This window comes from Jatropha curcas, unplaced genomic scaffold, assembly GCF_041381405.1.
Source record: "Jatropha curcas cultivar XTBG-Jc1 unplaced genomic scaffold, XTBG_Jcur_1.0 HiC_scaffold_286_pilon, whole genome shotgun sequence".
Lineage (NCBI taxonomy): Eukaryota > Viridiplantae > Streptophyta > Magnoliopsida > Malpighiales > Euphorbiaceae > Jatropha > Jatropha curcas.
Window position 1 is genome coordinate 4514 of NW_028322446.1, and position 19909 is coordinate 24422.

At 32.3% G+C, this 19909-nt stretch overlaps 2 pseudogenes across 1 annotated transcript; one reads left to right on the top strand and one right to left on the bottom strand.

The window, feature by feature from the left end:
- Positions 1-1686: 1686 nt before the first annotated feature.
- On the bottom strand, positions 1687-2908 carry LOC149491876 (uncharacterized; annotated as a pseudogene). Its single transcript, XR_016319242.1, has 3 exons — positions 2748-2908; positions 2478-2562; positions 1687-2405 (listed from the first exon to the last, which is right to left on the bottom strand). The product of XR_016319242.1 is annotated as an uncharacterized LOC149491876 (transcript).
- Positions 2909-16671: 13763 nt separating this feature from the next.
- LOC149491877 (uncharacterized) lies at positions 16672-19289 on the top strand (annotated as a pseudogene).
- Positions 19290-19909: the final 620 nt, after the last annotated feature.

A 19909-nucleotide genomic window follows, 5' to 3' on the forward strand; every position in this document is an offset into this window, starting at 1 on the left:
TTATCCTTAGTTTGTTTGGATTAGTTAATCTTTATCCTTAATTGATTTGAATTAGTTATTCCTTATCCTTAATTTGTTAAGATTAACTATTCTTATCCTTTGTTGCTTTAGATTAGTTAATCCTTATCCTTAATTTGTTTGGATTAGTTATTCTAAATCCTTTAAGGATTAGGCTTTTAGATCTAGCATAAATAGCTTTGTTTTATTGTTAAACAAATCATTCAATGAATTAATAAAATCTTCAGATTTGTTCATGCTTTTTGGCGTGTTCTTTGATTAGAGTGATTGTGAGATTGCTTTCCTCTGATTGCATCAAGAATCAATGTAAACTTATCAATTTACTTGTGGCGTTTATCTTGTTTTTATTTACTCAATTATTGGTGTTCTTGCTTCCTTAAACTTTGGGTGCCATAGAGGGAGAGTTTAGTTTGATCTTTGAAACTATTCCAATCTTGTCATAGAGTTCTTGGAATTAATTTCCATAAGGTTCCGCGTCATATAAAGTCAGAATTCCTCCAAAAGGTAAAAATAAAAATCTTTTATTAACTATATTCAAATAGAAAATGATAGAAAGAGGAGGATTTATTTTTTATTTAGCTAAAACATATAAAAATATTAGTTTCTTCGGATGGTAATTAGAAATTCTCGTGAAAGAAATTGTAAATATATAAATGATGAATAAAATAAGGAAATAGATGCATTTATCTCATTTTGATAACAAACGGTTCAATTATTTTATGTGTAGATGAATTATCGTTCAAAATTGACTTTATTTTAAAGTAAAAAAGGGTTGTTCAGACGAATATTTTAATAAAAGAATTTTTCATCCTTCGCTAGGAATGCTAAGAACACAAGAGAGAAGATTTTCATCCATCTTGATTTAATAAAAGATGATAAGGTATATGATTTTCATGATTAAATTGAAGGTTCACATAAAATAATTTTACAAGATAATGATATGAGAGTATTATTAATCAAAAGGATACACTAATTTTGATTATAAAAAATATCAAAATGCCACTTTTTCTCGTACATATTTAATAAACTCTAGGATTATAACGGATTGTCTTGTCAACCAATTGTTGGAAAGAAGCATACTCAATATAAGAGAAGATTTCCTTTTACAAATAGAAAAATTTAAATGGCAAAATAAAAATGAGTTATAGGACAAATTTAATCGTATGAAATAATAAAAGCAATCATGTGAAAAAATGATGATTTCTAAACTTTATGACAAAACAAATTCATAGCTAAACAAAATGTAGATTTTTTTCATATTTTTCTGACTGGATTAAAAAAACAAAAAGGTTTGAAACGTTGACATTTTTAATTAAAAAGATAAAGTTATAATTAGAATAGTTATAATTATAAAATTAAATATAATAATAAGACAATCTATAGAAAAAAGATTATATGGATGTCTACATTAAAATTTGATTTAAACTCAAATTTTCTCTTCAAATATCAAATTCATTGTTTAATTAATTAGTAGTACTTCAGTCAACTATAGTGATAGTCTTCCCTTGAATAAAAACAAAATTGTATTCCGAGTCTTACACCATTTTAATATTTATTAAAAATAGAAATATAATTTTAATTTCAATAATAAACTATAACATTTAATTTAAATATATATATATATCAATATTAGTTTGGTTCGGGTTGAATGTAGAAAAAGAACAGAAATAGGAAATACGATAGCGCAATTTTATTGACCGAGTAGAGAAGCAGCACAGACCTAAACATACACTCCTCATATAAAACTCCCTTTTTTTTTTTTTTTTTGCGATTTTTCGATGTTAATTCAGTGCGGTTCTACCGTACAGACCTAATTTGGATGAAAGAAAGCAATTATTGAAAGATCATAACATAACTAGGCCCACCAACATCTCTTTTTACATGACTATACATGCCCACGAATTTTCTTCACTTAAGCAATCACATCTACCCACACAAAATCCTCTCCGGCAACCGCTGTAGTAATAGCCACTGCAGCTCCAGCTATCATACACCGGCCGTCCATAAGCTTCGTACCATGGTATTGGAACTTGTGGTCCATAAAAAGAAGGCGGAAGCCTTCGGTAAACCTCAAAACATGGCCCCCAATGACGCCCTTCAGAACATTTTTGACAACAATCCCTCGCCTGATTTGGTTCATGCTTCTGCGTTTTGTCTGTTGGATCTTCGGGGTGGTGGTGGTGGTGGTGGTGGTGGTGTTGGTGGTGGTGGTGGTGGTGGTGTTGGTGGTGGTGGTGGTGGTGGTGGTTGTTTTGGAAGAATTTCAATACATTCGACTGATGCACCACCCATACGAAGGATCTTTTTCTTGATCTTTTCTGGACTGCAACATACTACAGTAATTGTTACTGTTTTTGCCTTCTCATCAATCACTTGATTTTGAATCTCTATTGCAAAGAAGCAAAAAAAAGAATTAAAATACACAAAAAATAGAAAAAAATTAAGAAAATGATACTCACGAGGAATTTTGCAGAGTATTTTCTTGATTTTCTTGCGGCATCTTTCGCAATCAAGATCAACCTTAATCACCATTGTTGTTACCTTCTGCAACATTATAATAAAATTATAAAACCAAAATCTATTCAATTAATCCAAATATTTTCTACTAAAAAAGAAAATTAAAAAAATAAAAAATAAAAACCACCAGTACACAAAGGTTACAAAAAGAATAAGCTAAGTGGGTATAAGGTAAAAGACGATAAGAGCAATAAGAATCACACAGAACAAACCTTTTCGGCCATGGCTATGACTGTGACAGTGAGGCATAGAAATCTGAATCTGATGAGATTATATTTCAAGGAATACTGATAGGAAGAAGCTAGAAAAATGAGTTAGCGCAAAAGGTGCAGCAAATAGGTGTATATATAATGAAAAATTTATTGCCAATACCGGCCCATACACGGAGCCAATAACAAAAAATGTCACTGCTTTTTTTTTTTTTTTATATTGTCAGAAATACACACCCTTTAAACAAAATACTGTTTTTTTATGTAAACAAAACACTGTTTATAATTTGTTTGTTGTATAATGCATTTATATCGGAGTAGCTAATTAAGTCTAATTATATAAAACTGAAAATTTTTTTGTATAAATTTAAAGTCATAAAAATAATGTCTAAACTTTAAAATATTAGTATTTAGATTTTATAAAATTTTCTTCTCAACTTCTACGCGAAACCTTCATTTTCACTCAACTTTTTCAATAGTTGTAATTCATTTTAAATCTACTTTTGTACCTGAGCACTCTGAATTTATCATTCTAATTACAATTACACCCTAATTTACCTTTAGGGTATATTTGTATCCTAAAAAGGAATTACAACACCCTAAAGTAAACTAAAGTTGGAATTTTGATTAAAAGAATGAACTTCATACCCAATTTAAACAATAAATAATGAAATTCAAACCAAAGTATTCATATAATAAATAAATAAAAAATATTGAGTTTTTGATTTTAAAATTGAATCAATTTTAAGATGTAAAAATAATGAGTTGGATAAAATTCAAATTATGGTATAATTACAACTAATTGATAAGTTAAGGTATCCAAAGTACAAAATCGATTTAATATGAAATTGTAACCAATCGAAAAGTTGCGGATAAAATTGAAGGTTCGACCCAACTTTATAATATTTATGCAAAATCTTCTAATTAGTAAAAATTTATTTTAAAAAAAATATTCCTCTCAACTTTTATGATATTTCTGCAAAATCTTCTAATTAGTCAAAATTTATTTTAAAAAATATATTAAAGAAAGTGCAGTACAGCTAGAAGCCCATGTGATGTGAACATGTTGCAATAGGACATTCACTTTAATGCAAACGTCAATTGTTATCGTCATGGATTGCTGACTTCATGTGGCTGACTGCCCAATCTGTCGTTTGGGTGTCACTCTATCCTTGCTCTGATTGCTACATTAACGGTTCTTATAAATTAATACTCCTTTTCTCGGGCGTATTTTCAAATTTACTATGTTCACGCGGAACACATGTTAAAAGCGTTGTGCAAGCCCGTCGCCGTTGGCTCAAAAATCAATTTCTAATATCGGATTTTGATGATTAATATAAAATAAATAAATTTAAAATTATATTATGTGTGCTAATATTTTATGTAAAATTTATATGGAAAGAAATCGTACAAGGCAAGTCCTACATTGAGTGTGAAGATTATCGAAGACTCTAGTGGTTAGGTATTTAGGACACTTTGTAGGATAGAGAGAAAATTCATATATGAGCACAAATTAAATTTTTCTCTCTCAAAAATATTTTTCGGAAATTAGATTTTCTCAAAATAAATTCTTTTATTTTTCGAAAATATTCTTTAAATCGAAATGATTTAATTTCCTAAAACTAAAGAGATTCTTCTCTAATGTTTTTGGTAATAAAATCATACATTTTTCGGAAATATATTTGAAAGATCTAAAGTACTTAAATTTATTTTCTTACCTTAAAACGAAGGAGAATCTTTTCGTTTTTAGTAAGAGCATCCTTCCGTAAAAATATTTTCCAAATAATGCTGCCGAAAATCTTTTGTTAAAGGAAAGCAAAATCGTGTTTTATTCTCTTACCAAAAAGGATAAAATAAATTTTTGGTAACAAAGATTTTCATCTTCTAAAAAGGAAAGAAATATTCTGATTTCAAATGAAATATCACTTTCCAAAAGCAAGGACAGAGCTCTCTATAATAGGAGCTTTCACGTCTTAAGCTATGGTGAAGTAAGAGTTTTCGTTTTAAGAGCATTCTCTCATTGATCAAATCTTTATCTCTCAAAACTTACTCTCTACCCCCATTTTTCTTTTCATCTCTACACTTAACGTTTTATCTTTAAAGTGAAAAGAATTTTTACAATTACTTTTGAAAAACGGTTCTGTGTTCTAATCGATCTTCTAATCTGATAAAACTTTTTCCTGTGCTTATAGTGCGTTTCTTTCTGTCTATTTAGATTCTGTAATCTATAGTAGACAGGCTTTATTTGTTAAACTTTTGGTGTAATAGCTTAGGTTAGAAGCTATTGTGATAGAGGTTATCAAGCGACCTTCTCCATGTGTGGGATTAATGTCTTGAATTGAGTTTTCTGTACTCTGCCAAAAACAGAAAGGGTTGAGGTTAACTAGAACCTTTGGAAAATCTAGTGGGACAAAAGGGTAGATCTAGGTGTTGATCTATTGCCTTGTACTGTTGGTTTGTCTCTTACCCTTTAAAAGAGATAACATAGTTGAGGATCTCAAGATGCGTCTTGGGGAGTGGATGTAGGCGAGTTAGTGCCGAACCACTATAAATCTCTGTGTTGATCTTTTATTTCTGAAGTTTGCTTGATACTGTTTATACACTCGTTTAATTTTTAGAAACGCTAAAATTGTTAATGATTCAGATGTTCTAAAACGGTAATAAGTCTTATCTTTCTGAACATTAGAACTCTGGAATTCTAAAAGTGAATATACCATGTTCTAACTGTTGTTCTATTCACAGTATATTTCATGCTGGGTTTCTATTAATTTTCTAAACTTTATGAGGAGTTCTAATCAATAGCTTTCCATCATAAAGTGTTCTGATATTGATTAAGGCTCTGTGAAGAAGTTCTGAATTAATAACTGTCTTTCACATAGCTTTATATGATTTTCTAAACTTTATGAGGAAGTTCTAATTTCAAACTTTCCTTCATAAAGAAGCTCTGATATTGATAAGTCAGTGTGAAGCTGTTCTAATCAATAGCTGCACTTTGCACAGACTTTCTATCTTTTATAATTAGAACATTGTGAGTGATGATTCTAATCCATATTCTCTCACAAAGTTCTTGTGTTTTCCGCTGCACTTAGAATTCTATATTTTGTTTAGAATTTCTAAAATTTATACTTTTTAGAAAACCCAATTCCCCCCCTCTTGGGTTGTGCCATACATATACGGGACCCACAATCTGGTATCAGAGCTTTGGCTCTTGACTTACCGAAGCTTAACCGCTTAAGAGATAAGATCCCATGGCAACCCCACTTCCTCTTTCTTCTTTAGAAGGACAATCTGTTTCTAGACCTCCTTTGTTCAATGGCTCTAATTACTCTTACTGGAAAACTAGAATGGAGAATTTCATGAAATCAGTTGATATAAACTGCTGGAGAAATGTTATCACTGGTCCTCGTATTCCCATGAAAACTGTAGGAGATGAGCTAGTTAGAAAAACAGAAGAAGAATATACCGATGCTGACTGGAATGACATTGCTGTAAATGCAAAATTCATTAATATTCTTCATTGTGCCTTAGATGCAAATGAATACAACAAAGTGTCTGGATGTAAATCTGCGACAGAGGTATGGGAAAAACTTAAAGTCACCTATGAGGGTACAGATAGAGTAAAAGAATCCAGAATAAATATCCTTTGGAGAGAATATGAAATGTTTAGTATGAAAGAAGGGAAACTATTGCAGAATTAAATTCTAGATTTATAATATAGTTAATCCTTTGAGAACTCTCGGAAAGGAAATTTCAGAAGATGAGCTTGTTAAGAAAATCCTTAGAATTCTACCTAGAAAATGGGATTCTATAGGAACTGTCATGAATTACAAAGAGACTCCCGTCACTTATGATTATCTTATAGGAGCTCTTGTTTCAGAAGAAATGAAATCTTTGACAACAGAAGATAAGAAAAAGAAAGGACTGGCTTTGAGGGTAGATTCTAGTGAAGAAAGTTCTTCTGATCTTGATAGTGATGATTTAGCACTTGTTGCTAAAGATTTAAAAAGTTCTATAGAAAGGTGGAAGGCCACAGAAAAAGTTTAACAAAAAGAACTTTCCACCAAAATAGTAACTTACCTAAGAAAGAACCTTCTGAAGTGGTTTGTTATGAATGCAACAAACCTGGACATATCAAGCCTAATTGTCCTAAATTGAAAAAGAAGTCAACGAAAGAGAAGCTGAAGCAGGCTTTGTAGCTGTGGAGTGATTCAGATCTAATTCTTGAAAGCCACAGTGATCAAGAAGAAATTGCTAATATCTGTCTAATGGCTACTATCGATTCTGATCAAAGAAATCAGCACTCTGACTTCAACACAGAAAGCTGGAATCAACGAAACAAATGCAACGATCCATGAGAATGATGAAAGCACTGTAAGTATTTCTGAACCCGAATCAGAAAGTGATCTTCTAAATACTTACAATAATCTTTGCAATGAGTTTGAAAAACTTGTTAGAAAGCATAAAGTTCTAAAGAAAGATTTCAGAAAATTAAAATCTGAAAGTAATCATTTAAAAGATGCTTTTTATCAAGAAGTTACATGCAAAGATATTATAGAAATCAAAGATCTTAAAAGTTGTAATAATCGATTTTCTGAAAATCTGACACATCTTGAAGAAAAATGCAAAAATCTGAATTCTGAAAATGAATCTTTGAAAACTGAGATTAGAATTCTAAAATCAATTTCAGAATCATTTTCTAAAAGAAGACAAGTTCTAATAGCATTTCTAAACTGAATCGTGTTTCTAATCAGAAAAATGCTGTTTCTAATGTTGTGACTTTAGAACATCAAAGTTTCAACAAAAGAAAATCATAGTGCACCTGTTACCACTAATCCTCCAGGACCCAATATGAGTTGGGTACCTAAATCTGCTTGATCTTTTCAGGTGTGCCTAAGGAGCGAGCTGAAAACAGAGATGTGGTACATGGACAGCGCTTGCTCTAGGCATATGACTGGTGACAAAAGAAGTTCACCAGATTAGAAAAGAAAAAGGGAGGTACAGTAAGCTTTGGAGACAAAGCAAAAGGTAAAATCGTTGGTATTGGTGTGGTAGGTTCTAATCCTTCAATAGAAGATGTATGCTTAGTAGAAGGATTACATTATAACTTGTTAAGTGTAGTCAGATTTGTGATAAAAATAGAAGAGTGATCTTTGAACCTTCTCATTGTGAAGTTCAGAACATGCATGAATAAAACCTTATTCGTTGGAAAAAGGTTTGGAAATATATACCTAGTAGATCTCTCTGATATGCATAACCAGGATATATGTTTAGTTTCTATTGATAATTCTAGTTGGTTATGGCATAGAAGACTTGGACATGCAAGCATGCACCTTATTTCTAAACTGTCTAAGAAAGATTTGGTTCGTGGTTTGCCAAAGTTGAAATTTGAAAAAGATCACATTTGTGATGCTTGTCAAATGGGCAAACAAACCAGAACTTCTTTTAAATCAAGGGCATGGTTTCTACTTCTAGACCTTTAGAATTGCTACACCTTGATTTATTTGGTCCAATTACTCCTTCTAGTCTTGGAGGAAAATTCTATGCATTTGTTATTGTAGATGATTACTCAAGATTCACCTGGACACTCTTCCTTAGAAATAAGGATGAGTCATATGACATGTTTGTTCATCTGTGCAAGAGAATACAAAATGAGAAAGGATACAACATCACGGCAATTAGAAGTGATCATGGAGGAGAATTTGAAAATCAGAAATTCGATGCTTTTTGCAACGAGACAGGAATCTTCCATAACTTCTCAGCACCTAGAACACCTCAACAAAATGGAGTGGTGGAACGCAAGAATAGAACACTTCAAGAAATGGCCAGAACCATGCTAAGTGATTCTAAACTACCAAAGTATTTCTGGGCAGAAGCAGTTAACACTGCCTGTTATATTCTAAACAGGGCTTTGGTAAGATCTAAACTTAAAAAGACTCCATATGAGCTATACAAAGGTAGAAAACCAAATATTGGTTATTTTCATATCTTTGGGTGCAAATGCTTTATTCTAGATAACAAGAAAAATCATCTTGCTAAATTTGAAAATCTTATGAAGGGATTTTTCTGGGATATTCTAATAATAGTAAAGCATATAGAGTATTTAATAAAAAGACTCTAGTTGTAGAAGAATCTATTCATGTTGTGTTTGATGAAACTGACTCTACTTCTAGAACATTAGAAAGTGATGTGTGTGTAGATTCTAATCCTGAAAAGCAGAATGAGCAATCAGAACAACTAGAACAGCCAGAAAGCGATCAGAACATCAATAGTCAGGCTGAACCAGAATTAGAACATGAAGATCAGAACATAGTTGAAAGTCAAATGCCAGAAACAGAAAATGAAGATTCTCAATTACCAAAAGAATGGCGATTTCATAAGTATCATCCCCAAGAAGACATAATGGATAATCCCTCAGAAAGGATGATGACTAGAGCTCAACTTAGAAGATATTTTGGTAATGTTGCTTTCGTTTCTCAATTAGAACCTAAAAATTTAGAAGATGCTCAAAATGATGAAAGTTGGATTCTTGCTATGCAAGAAGAGCTAAATCAATTTGAGATAAACCAAGTTTGGAAACTTGTTTCTAGACCTAAAAACCATTCTGTTATTGGAACAAAATGGGTGTTTAGAAATAAGCTTGATGAACAAGGTAATGTTGTGAGAAATAAAGCAAGATTAGTGGCTCAAGGGTACAACCAAGAAGAAGGCATCGATTTGATGATGAAACCTTTGCCCGGTTGCTAGACTTGAGGCCATTAGAATGCTTTGTGCATTTGCATGTTTTAAAAACTTCATGTTGTATCAAATGGATGTGAAAAGTGCTTTTCTAAACGGTTTTCTAAATGAAGAAGTGTATGTAGAACAACCTCCTGGCTTTGAATTTTTGATAAACCTAATCATGTTTACAAACTTACTAAAGCTCTTTATGGTTTAAAGCAAGCTCCTAGAGCTTGGTATGAAAGATTGAGTAAGTTTCTATTAGAAAATGGTTTTTCAAGAGGAAAGGTTGATACAACACTATTTATTAAAAATAAAGCACATGATATTCTAGTTGTACAAATCTATGTTGATGACATAATCTTTGGTTCTACTAACGACCTTCTTTGTAAGGAATTTTCTAAGATTATGCAGGGTGAGTTCGAAATGAGTATGATGGGAGAATTAAACTTCTTCCTTGGGCTTCAAATCAAACAATGTGAGAATGGAATTTTCATTAATCAAGAAAAATATACTAGAGAGTTGTTGAAACGATTCAAAATGGAAAATGCCAAGGTATGTAGTACACCAATGAGTCCATCGTCAAAATTAGAAAAAGATGAAAAAGGCAAGGACGTGGATATCAAGCTGTTTAGAAGTATGATTGGTTCTTTGCTATATCTAACGGCAAGCAGACCAGACATACACTTTAGTGTTTGTCTATGTGCTAGATTTCAATCGTGTCCCAAAGAATCTCATTTAATTGCTGTAAAAAGAATACTAAGATATCTTTGTGGAACTTCTAATCTGGGTCTGTGGTATTCTAAAGATGATACATTTGATCTTGTTGGGTATAGTGATTCTGATTTTGCAGGAAGCAGAATAGATAGAAAAAGCACGTCTGGGACTTGTCAATTTCTGGGTAGCGCCCTTGTATCATGGTTTAGCAAGAAACAGACATGTTGCTCTTTCTACTGCAGAAGCAGAATATGTTGCTGCTGGAAGTTGTGTTGCACAAGTTCTATGGATAAACAACAGTTGGCAGACTATGGACTGAAATTAGAAACAGTGCCTATCAAATGTGACAACATAAGCGCCATCAATTTATCCAAGAATCCAGTTCAGCATTCTAGAACCAAGCATATAGAACTCAGACATCACTTCATACGTGATCATGTACAAAAAGGTGATATCGTGATTGAGTTCATTCCCACAGAAAAGCAATTGGCAGATATCTTTACAAAACCTTTGAATGAAAGTCAATTCTGCTCAATTAGAAGAGAGCTTGGTATGTTAGTTCTAAACTCGTAACTTTAGAACTCTGTAAGTATGTTCTAAACTGCTTTCTAATTTCGAAAATAGAAGATTGCTATGTTCTAATTTATTCTGTGTGAAAATTGATTTTTTGTCTAAAAACGCACATTGCTCTGATATGACTTTCTAAGTCATTATCAGAATCTACTTTAGACTAAACCAAAAACAGTTATTTATTTGTGTGTTTTTATTATTTTTGTCTTTAGTGCTTTGGCGGTTTTTTATTTTTATTTCCTTTATTTATTTATTTCTTTTGTCTTATTTGTCGTTTTGAATTCCATTTAAAAACTGCTCTTTATTTTTTCTTCCGCCACTTAAGTGTCTTTATTCTCTATTAACTGCTTAGTATTCTCTATCGTTTTTTGCTAACAAAACCCTAAGTTGTTCTGAGTTTCGAAATTTGCAACAATGGCCGAATCTAGTTCAAACTCTTCATCCGACTCTTAACTGAGCAAGAGCTTCAACTCTGAAAAGCTCTCAAAGAAATATGAACAAAGGAGTCGAAGAGAAAAAGGCAGAAGAGGAAACAAAGAAAAGAAAAATCGAAACTGCATACACACAGAAACAGGTAGCTAGAGCTCATGATAAAGGTAAATCAGTTCTTTCACTTATCCTCTCATGCGTTCATAGTTATAGATTGGAATTCTTTGGTAGCGTGATGATTTGAGTTTAAGGAACTCTTTGAGTTCCAAGGCTGGATGAACTTTTTGTCTTTGAATAACTGTGCTATGAGAGTTTGGTTAAGGAATTTTATGGCTCTTTGAAAGTAATGGGACAGAGTCGATCTCTGTCAAGCTTCAGGGGAGACCAAAGAGTTATCTTACGCTGATTTTGGGAAAATTTTGTGTACCGAATGCTGGGTCTAGGGTGACCAAAATTAAGGACGTGTCTAGGGTTAGCGATTATAAAAAGGAAGATTTGTGAAAAAGATTGTGAAAAGTTTCTGCAGACAAACAGGGCACAATAGAATGCTCTAACTTGACAGAAGCATGAAATGGTTGTACAAGCTCATTGTGCACTACATTTATCCCAAGAGTCTTCACTCACTTATGTGAATCAAGTAGAGCTGTGTATAATGTGGCACATAGTTGAGAAGAAACCTCAATCTATGTCACATATTTTTGATAAGCTGCAGAACAATCCCAAAAAGCTACCCTACGGTATGATTCTTACCCCAGTGTTTGAGTTTCTGGATGTTGATCTAGATGAGATGTTGGTCATTCTGTTTCCAAGTTGGATAGCGGGTCTTTGAAAATGAAGGATGAGGAAGGAGGAGAAGAGAAAGAAAAGAGAGAAGAAAAGAAAGAAGAAAAAGAAGAGAAGGAGAGAAAAAGAAGGAAGAAAAGAGAAGAAGAGAAATGAAAAAGAAAAGAAAGAAGAAAGTAAAAAGAATGGAAAAAAAGAAAGAAAAAGTCATGAAGGACAAGAGATAAAGAAGAGATGAGAAGAAGAGAAAAGAAAAAGGAAAAGAAAGTTAGTGAAATAGAAGAAGAAGAAAAGAAATAGAAGAGAAAGTAAGAGAAGAGGAAAAGAAGAAGAAGAAAAGAGAAGAAGAGAGAAGAGAAAGAAGAAACAGAAGAAAGAAGAGAATTAGAAGAAGAGAGAAAAGAGGAAACTGAAAAGGAGAGTACTGCAGAGAAAGAAGAATTAGAAAAAGAAGACAGAAAAGAAGAAAGAGCCTGAAAAGATAGAAAAAGGGAAGAAAGTAGAAAAAGGATAGTGATGCTGAAACTGAAGCTAGAAATTAGTGATGAAGAGAAGACTACTGAGGATAAGACAGAGAAAGAATCTGAGTTGCTGTCGGCTCAAAGAAGTAGGGAGTCATGCTGGGAAGAATAGAGAAGGAGCTAATAGAAGAGCATAACAAAGAACTTGATGAGGCAATATAGCATTGCCAGACTGTAATTGGACAGAATCAGTCTCTCATCAAGACTTTGGAAAAATGAAGGATGTAAATGCAAGGAAATTAGCTACTCTCAAGTGAAAGGAACCTACATCCCCTCCTCAGAGAAACCACAGAACGTGAAGCACACTGCTGGCAAGCACAGGACTCATGGAAGAAAGCCTCCACTGCATCCATCTTCTAAAAGGCCAGAAAGTTCTTCTGAGACTGCTCCAGCTCAGAATTTGAGGAGTTCTAAGAGACTTAGAACTGGTTCTAAGCCTCTCTGATTTGTTTTTTATGTGTTCTGAACAATTTTTTTTTTATCTTCGTAGGATTATATTTTGGAACTGTTATTTTTCTTTATTTTGCTCTGATTTTGTCTAACCCTTTTTATGATGACAAACAAAAAGGGGGAGAATGATGCGGGTACTATGGTGGTACTGAATTTTTGGTACGTACTTGGTGACCAAAGTACTATACTTAGCGCTTATTGTTTTCTAATATGTGTTGATGTTATTGCATTCTATATGGTCTATATTGTTGAGTTATATATTCTGTATGATAAGCTGAGTATTTTTAGAACTTAAATTCTTATTCTAACGACTGTTTTGCAGGTTGGACATAAGATATTTTGTTCTATTTCTAATATCAGTTTCTATTCTTTTGCTCTAACCATATGTTCTGATTATTAGAACTTAGAATATCTTGTCTATCTTTGCTAGTTCTAATATATATGCTTTGATTTAGAACTTAGAATATCTTGCCTATTTTTGCGAGTTCTAAAATCATTTTCTAAAAATGCCTCCCTAGTTCTAATTTTTCACAAAATAGTTTTATTGCATCTATTAGGGGGAGCAAAATACATGTTCTAATTTGCTTCATATTAAAAATCTTTTGGCATATTTAGAACTTATATGCATAAAATTTAGGGGGAGCACATGTTTTTATTTACTAAATTTATTGGTTTTGTCATCATCAAAAAGGGGGAGATTGTTGGCTCAAGGGTAAATTTCTAATCTCGGATTTTGATGATTAATACAAAACAAATAAATTTAAAATTATATTATTTGTGCTAATATTTTATGCAGAATGTTTGGAAAGAAATCGTACAAGGCAAGTCCTACATTGAGCATGAAGATATTCGAAGACCCTAGTAGCTAGGTATTTAGGATACTTTGTAGGATAGAGAGAAAATCCATATATGAGCACATAAATTATTTTTTCTCTCAAAAATATTTTTCGGAAAATAGATTTTCTCAAAAAATTCTTTATTTGTTTTCAAAAATATTCTTTAAATCGAAAAGATTTAATTTCCTAAAACTAAAGAGATTTCTTTTCTAATGTTTTTGGTAATAAAATCATAACTTTTCGGAAATATATTTTGAAAGATCTAAAGTACTTAAATTTATTTTCTTACCTTAAAAACGAAGGAGAATCCTTTTCGTTTTTAGTAAGAGCATCCTTCCGTAAAAATATTTTCCAAATAATGCTGCCGAAAATCTTTTGTTTAAAGGAAAGCAAAATCGAGTTTTATTCTCTTACCAAAAAGGATAAAATAAATTTTTGGTAACAAAGATTTTCATATCTTCTAAATAAGGAAAGAAGATATTCTGATTTCAAAATAAAATATTCTCTTTCCAAAGGCGACAGCTTCTTAGCTCTCTATATAAAGAAGCTTTCACGTCTTGAACTTTAGTGAAGTAAGAGTTTTCGTTTTAAGAGCATTCTCACATTGATCAAATCTTTATCTTTCAAAACTTCTCTACCCCCATTTTTCTTTTCATCTCTACACTTAACGTTTTTATCTTTAAAGTGAAAAGAATTTTTACAATTCTTTTGAAAAACGGTTCTGTGTTCTAATCGATCTTCTAATCTGATAAACTGTTTTTCCTGTGCTTATATGTGCGTTTTTTCTGTCTATTTAGATTCTGTAATCTATAGTAGACAAGCTCTTTATTTGTTAAACTTTTGTGTGTAATAGCTTAGGTTAGAAGCTATTGTGATAAAGGTTATCAAGCGACCTTCTCCATGTGTGGGATTTCAATGTCTTGAATTGAGTTTCTGTACTCTGCCAAAAATAGAAAGGGTTGAGGTTAACTAGAACCTTTGGAAAATCGAGTGGGACAAAAGGGTAGATCTAGGTGTTGATCTATTACCTTGTACTGTTGGTTTGTCTCTTACCCTTTAAAAGAGATAACATAGTAGAGGATCTCAAGATGCATCTTGGGGAGTGGATGTAGGCGAGTTAGTGCCGACCCACTATAAATCTCTGTGTTGATCTTTTTATTTCTGAAGTTTGCTTGATACTGTCTTTATAACACCTCGGTTTAATTTTTAGAAACGCTAAAACTGTTAATAATTCAGATGTTCTAAAACGGTAATAAGTCTTATTTCTGAACATTAGAACTCTGGAATTCTAATAAGTGAATATACCATGTTCTAACTGTTGTTCTATTCACAGTATATTTCACGGCTTGGGTTTCTAATTAATTTTCTTAACTTTATGAGGAAGTTCTAATCACAATAGCTTTCCATCATAAAGTTGTTCTGATACTTGATTAAGGCTCTGTGAAGAAGTTCTGAATTCAATAACTGTCTTTCACATAGCTTTATATGTTTTTAAACTTTATGAGGAAGTTCTAATTTCAATAGCTTTCCTTCATAAAGAAGTTCTGATATTGAATAAGTCAGTGTGAAGCTGTTCTAATCAATAGCTGCACTTTGCACAGACTTTCTATCTTTTATAAATAGAATATTGTGAGGTGATTCTAATCCATATTCTATTCTCACAAAGTTCTTTGTTTTTCCGCTGCACTTAGAATTCTATATTTTGTTTAAAATTTCTAAAATTTATATCTGTTTTTAGAAAACCCAATTCACCCCCTCTTAGGTCGTGCCATACATATACGGGACCCATATTATCATCCCTGATGTCACTCCAGGAAATTCAAAATAAAATACAAAAATAAATTATCATTTTTAGAATGGTAATAAAATTCTCTTTCAAAAAAAGAATGGTTCAATAAAATATTAAGTTTTCTGTTAAGTGTCTTACTTGTCAATCTCTTAATAATTGCAGAGTTTACTCTTTGATAATCTATTTATGCTTGAGCCTTTTAACACTGAAAACTTGAATCCAAGCCCAAGCAAGAAAATCTGAAAACAAAATGTTGTTCTTTCTTGCTGCTATAAAGAAACTGTCAGCTAACTTCTGTCAATGCCTAATTAAGGATGAGGATCCAAGTCCTTTTGCCAACAAAAATGTGTCTTACTTGTCAATCTCTTAATAATTGCAGAGTTTACTCTTTGATAGTCTATTTTGCTAAAGAAAAAATAGATTTTCCATGTTGTTCTTCTTGTTCCCTTGAACTCCATGGATGAGTGATGGTGGATCCATATCACATACATACATATTTATTTATTTATTTGCAAATTTACACAAATTATCTCAATTCTTATGTCTCCACATAACATGTCAATAGGTAAGAAAAACCATATTATGATAAGCTTTAATTTTGAAAACTTCCAACAGCCTTACAACACTCTTCTGTAAACAACAATTAAGTTATCTTCCTTTTAATTTTTGTCGTACAACTTAATTGTTGAATTTTAACCTTTTCTTGACCTAATTAAGAAAGGCCTCTTTCACTCTGTAGCATAGCTTTGGATCCAGAGTGAATGTATTTTGTTCAAAAGCAAAAAGCTATATATGCTGAATTTCCTCCAATTCTACTCAAAGAATATGCAAATCTCAAACTTGTCAGCAACTCTAATTGAAGACTAACAAAATTCTTTCCCTTGAGATCTTTAATCAAAAGCATAAAAGTGATAAATGTTGAATTTCCTCCAATTTTACTCAAAGAATTAATACAAATGAAGATTCCAAATCTCTCTTTAAAACAACACTCTTTTACTTCTAATTTGATTGTGATTACAACCTATGTTATTCCGCATTGATTCGGGATAATGTTTTTATTCAAAATATAAGACTTGAATAAGTTAAGCTTGATCTATTTTATAATATGATAAGAACCTACCCTGCTTCCATCTTTGCGGCTCGATCCATTTTATAATAACCTAAAATTACAAATTCTTGTTGTTCATCTTCTTTCATTTTTTGGGATTGACAAAGGAGCAAGATAATGGACGAAACGAATGATTATGACCGCTATTTGCCACTGCATGATGCAATAGTACAAGGCCAAGTGAGTACTGCGAAAGCAATTATTGAAAAGGATTCTAGAGCGCTGACTGCTTTCATCTCAGACATGCAAGACACTGTTCTCCATGTGGCAATAGGAGCTGGCCACTCTATTGCATTTATACAGTATCTAATAGAAAAATTGCCAGCTGATGCACTAGAAATAAAGAATCAGAACGGTAGCACGTACCTTCACTATGCTGCTATTTCTGGCAACAAAGAAGTTGCTATGCTTCTGGTGGAAAAGAATCCAAAATTAACTCAAGCAAGAAATTTTAATAACTATGTGCCACTCTGTGAAGCTGCTCAATATGGCCATAAAGAAACTGTCAATTTTCTTCTATCAGTGACGAAGGATGAGCATCCAAGTCCTTTCGCTGGTGAAAGTGGTGTCGAACTTGTCCGTTACCTGATAATTGCTGATTTTTACGGTTTGTGCAATTTCTTGTATTCATTGTCTGATGGTTGGATAATATTAATTTTAGTAGTATTAACATATAGCTGTTAATATAGGGGTTTAAATTAGAAGTATTTGATAGAAATAATTATTTATTTAGCTGGTTAACTTAAAATGACATTAATTGTTTGATTAATTGAATTCTGGAGAAAAAACAGCCGGTACATTTTCAAAAAAAAAAAATCTTTGTGAAACACTTTAACTTAGAGTATTTAATATTTCAGAAAAAGTTAGCCGAAAGCTACGTCACTGAATATTACAATTAATAGAGACATAGTTTTGAGTTGATCAAAACACTGAAAGCTCGTTCAAAATTGTTACCCAACCATGTTTTACTATGCTTTCTTTCAAATATGGTTTATGCACCTAACATTAATGCCAAAATTATGCTTCATGGCAGACATTGCAATTGATGTATTGAACCGCTATCCTGCATTAGCACGTGAAGACCAAGGAGGTTCAAACTGCTTTAGATGCATTGACGGAAAAATCTAAAGTATTTGCAAATGGAAGCCGGCTTGGATATTGTGGGACCCTATTGTATCTTTTTGTCCTGGTGATCTTAATTCATCTATGCTATTCATTGCAAATTATTTATTTTCCGTGAATCAAACAGACAATGTTCCTTTTTATTGCAGACTTTGTAGGTTTTTATGCGAATAGAGAAACTGTTCCTGGAGAGAGAGATATTGAGAATCAAAAAGGGAGAATAAGAGAAAACAATAAAGAACTGAAGCAATTTCAATTTCTACACCGCTACAAAATACTGTATTGATGAATAAGCAAGCCAAGGAACTACTGAAACTCTTGATTTCTGAAGTTAGAAAAGCAGGTGTAAAACAAGCTGATAAAATATTAGGACCGGCATCTCGGAGAGCTGCTAGATCGGGTAATCAAGAATTTGTTATAGAGGTTATTAAAGCCTACCCTCAAGTACTTTGGCTTAGCAATAAAGACGATGGGCTTACAATCTCTTCATCTTGCCGTTCAATACCGCCAAGAAAGAATCTTTAATCTGTTATATCAAATGGGTACGCATAAGCATTTTTCTTACAGCATTGCACGATAAATCAGACAAACAACATGTTGCATTTAGCGGGGGAGTTGCAGCCTTCAACCAGAATTTCTGGTGCTGCTTTTCAAATGCAAAGAGAACTGCAATGGTTTAAGGTTATATGTAAATATAAACTCAGAACAGACAATCTTAATTTCCTAGTTTATTTTCCATAAATCAGTTTGTAAAATTTTGCACAGGAAGTGGAGAAACGTTGTCCAGCCATCATACAAAGAAGAGAAAAATAAAGAAGATAAAACTCCAAGAGAGGTGTTCACGAAGCACAAGGATCTGGTTGAGAGAGGCGAGAAATGGATGAAGGGAACAGCAACATCATGTGCAACTGTTGCTGCACTTGTTCTTACTGTAGTTTTTGCAGCAGCTTTTACTGTTCCAGGTGGCAACAGTGATAAAGGGATTCCCATTTACTTAAGCCAAAAATCTTTTATGAGTTACGCTTTTCAGGTCTTAGCCCTTTTCTGTTCAATTACTTCACTGCTAATATTTCTTGGAATGATCTCCCGATATGCAGAAGAAGATTTTTTTAAAGCCTTGCCTATGAGATTGATCGCTGGTCTTATAACCTTATGTTTCTCAATAGGTTTCATGTTAGGTGTCTTCGGTGATGCTTTTCTCTTGGAATTGTCTCATAAAGTCCAGTGGATTGCAGCTCTAATTGCAGCTGTAATTTGTATTACCAACTTATTTGTACCTATGCGGTTTCCTCTGTTGGGTGAAATTGTCTATTCAACATTTGGGCCTAGCATTTTTGGCAAACAAAGCGAAGAAGTGGTCTTTTAGCCATAGATTTTTTATTCAATTGTAGCGATTTTTCATTCAAAGACTTGTAATAAGAACAAGATTTGTAAGTGGGGATGATATGGAAATAAATTTGCCTCTCTATAATAACCAAAAGCTGATAGCTTTGGTTAAGGCTACTCGTGTGTTCAACTAACAGCTTTTTAAATAACTTTTAGTCAAAACGCTAGCATTTGAACTGATTTTTATAGGTTAAGACAACGTTTTATAAAAAGTTAATTCATGTAATATTTAACTTTTACCGTTTTATAAAAAAATACTCAAACAATTAACAAACAACTAACAACCAAATGCTACTAAAATAACTAATTTTAACAATAAAGCAAAGATATGATGGTTTAGGTAGAGATGGTATACGTATCGAATAATACAGCTTGTTCATACAAATACTTGTAATGTTGACATTAAATTATATAAGATAAAAAAAAAATGGAAATCTTGACCAACTATGACGGCCAAACAAACAATGTTCAACAAGACCTCACACTTTCTTTTTGCTGATTGGTTGGTGTATTAATTTTGCTCTTTAAATTCAATTTTGACGTTTAGACTTTTACCTTCTTTGGCATTGTCTATGTATTATCATCCCTGATGTCACTCCAGAAAAAATTCAAATTAAAATACAAAAATAAATTATCATTTTTAGAATGGTAATAAAATTATAAAATATCACAACGTAGGTTTAAGGCTTTAATATGATATTAATATTAATTTGTTGTATTTATTTTGTACAAATACA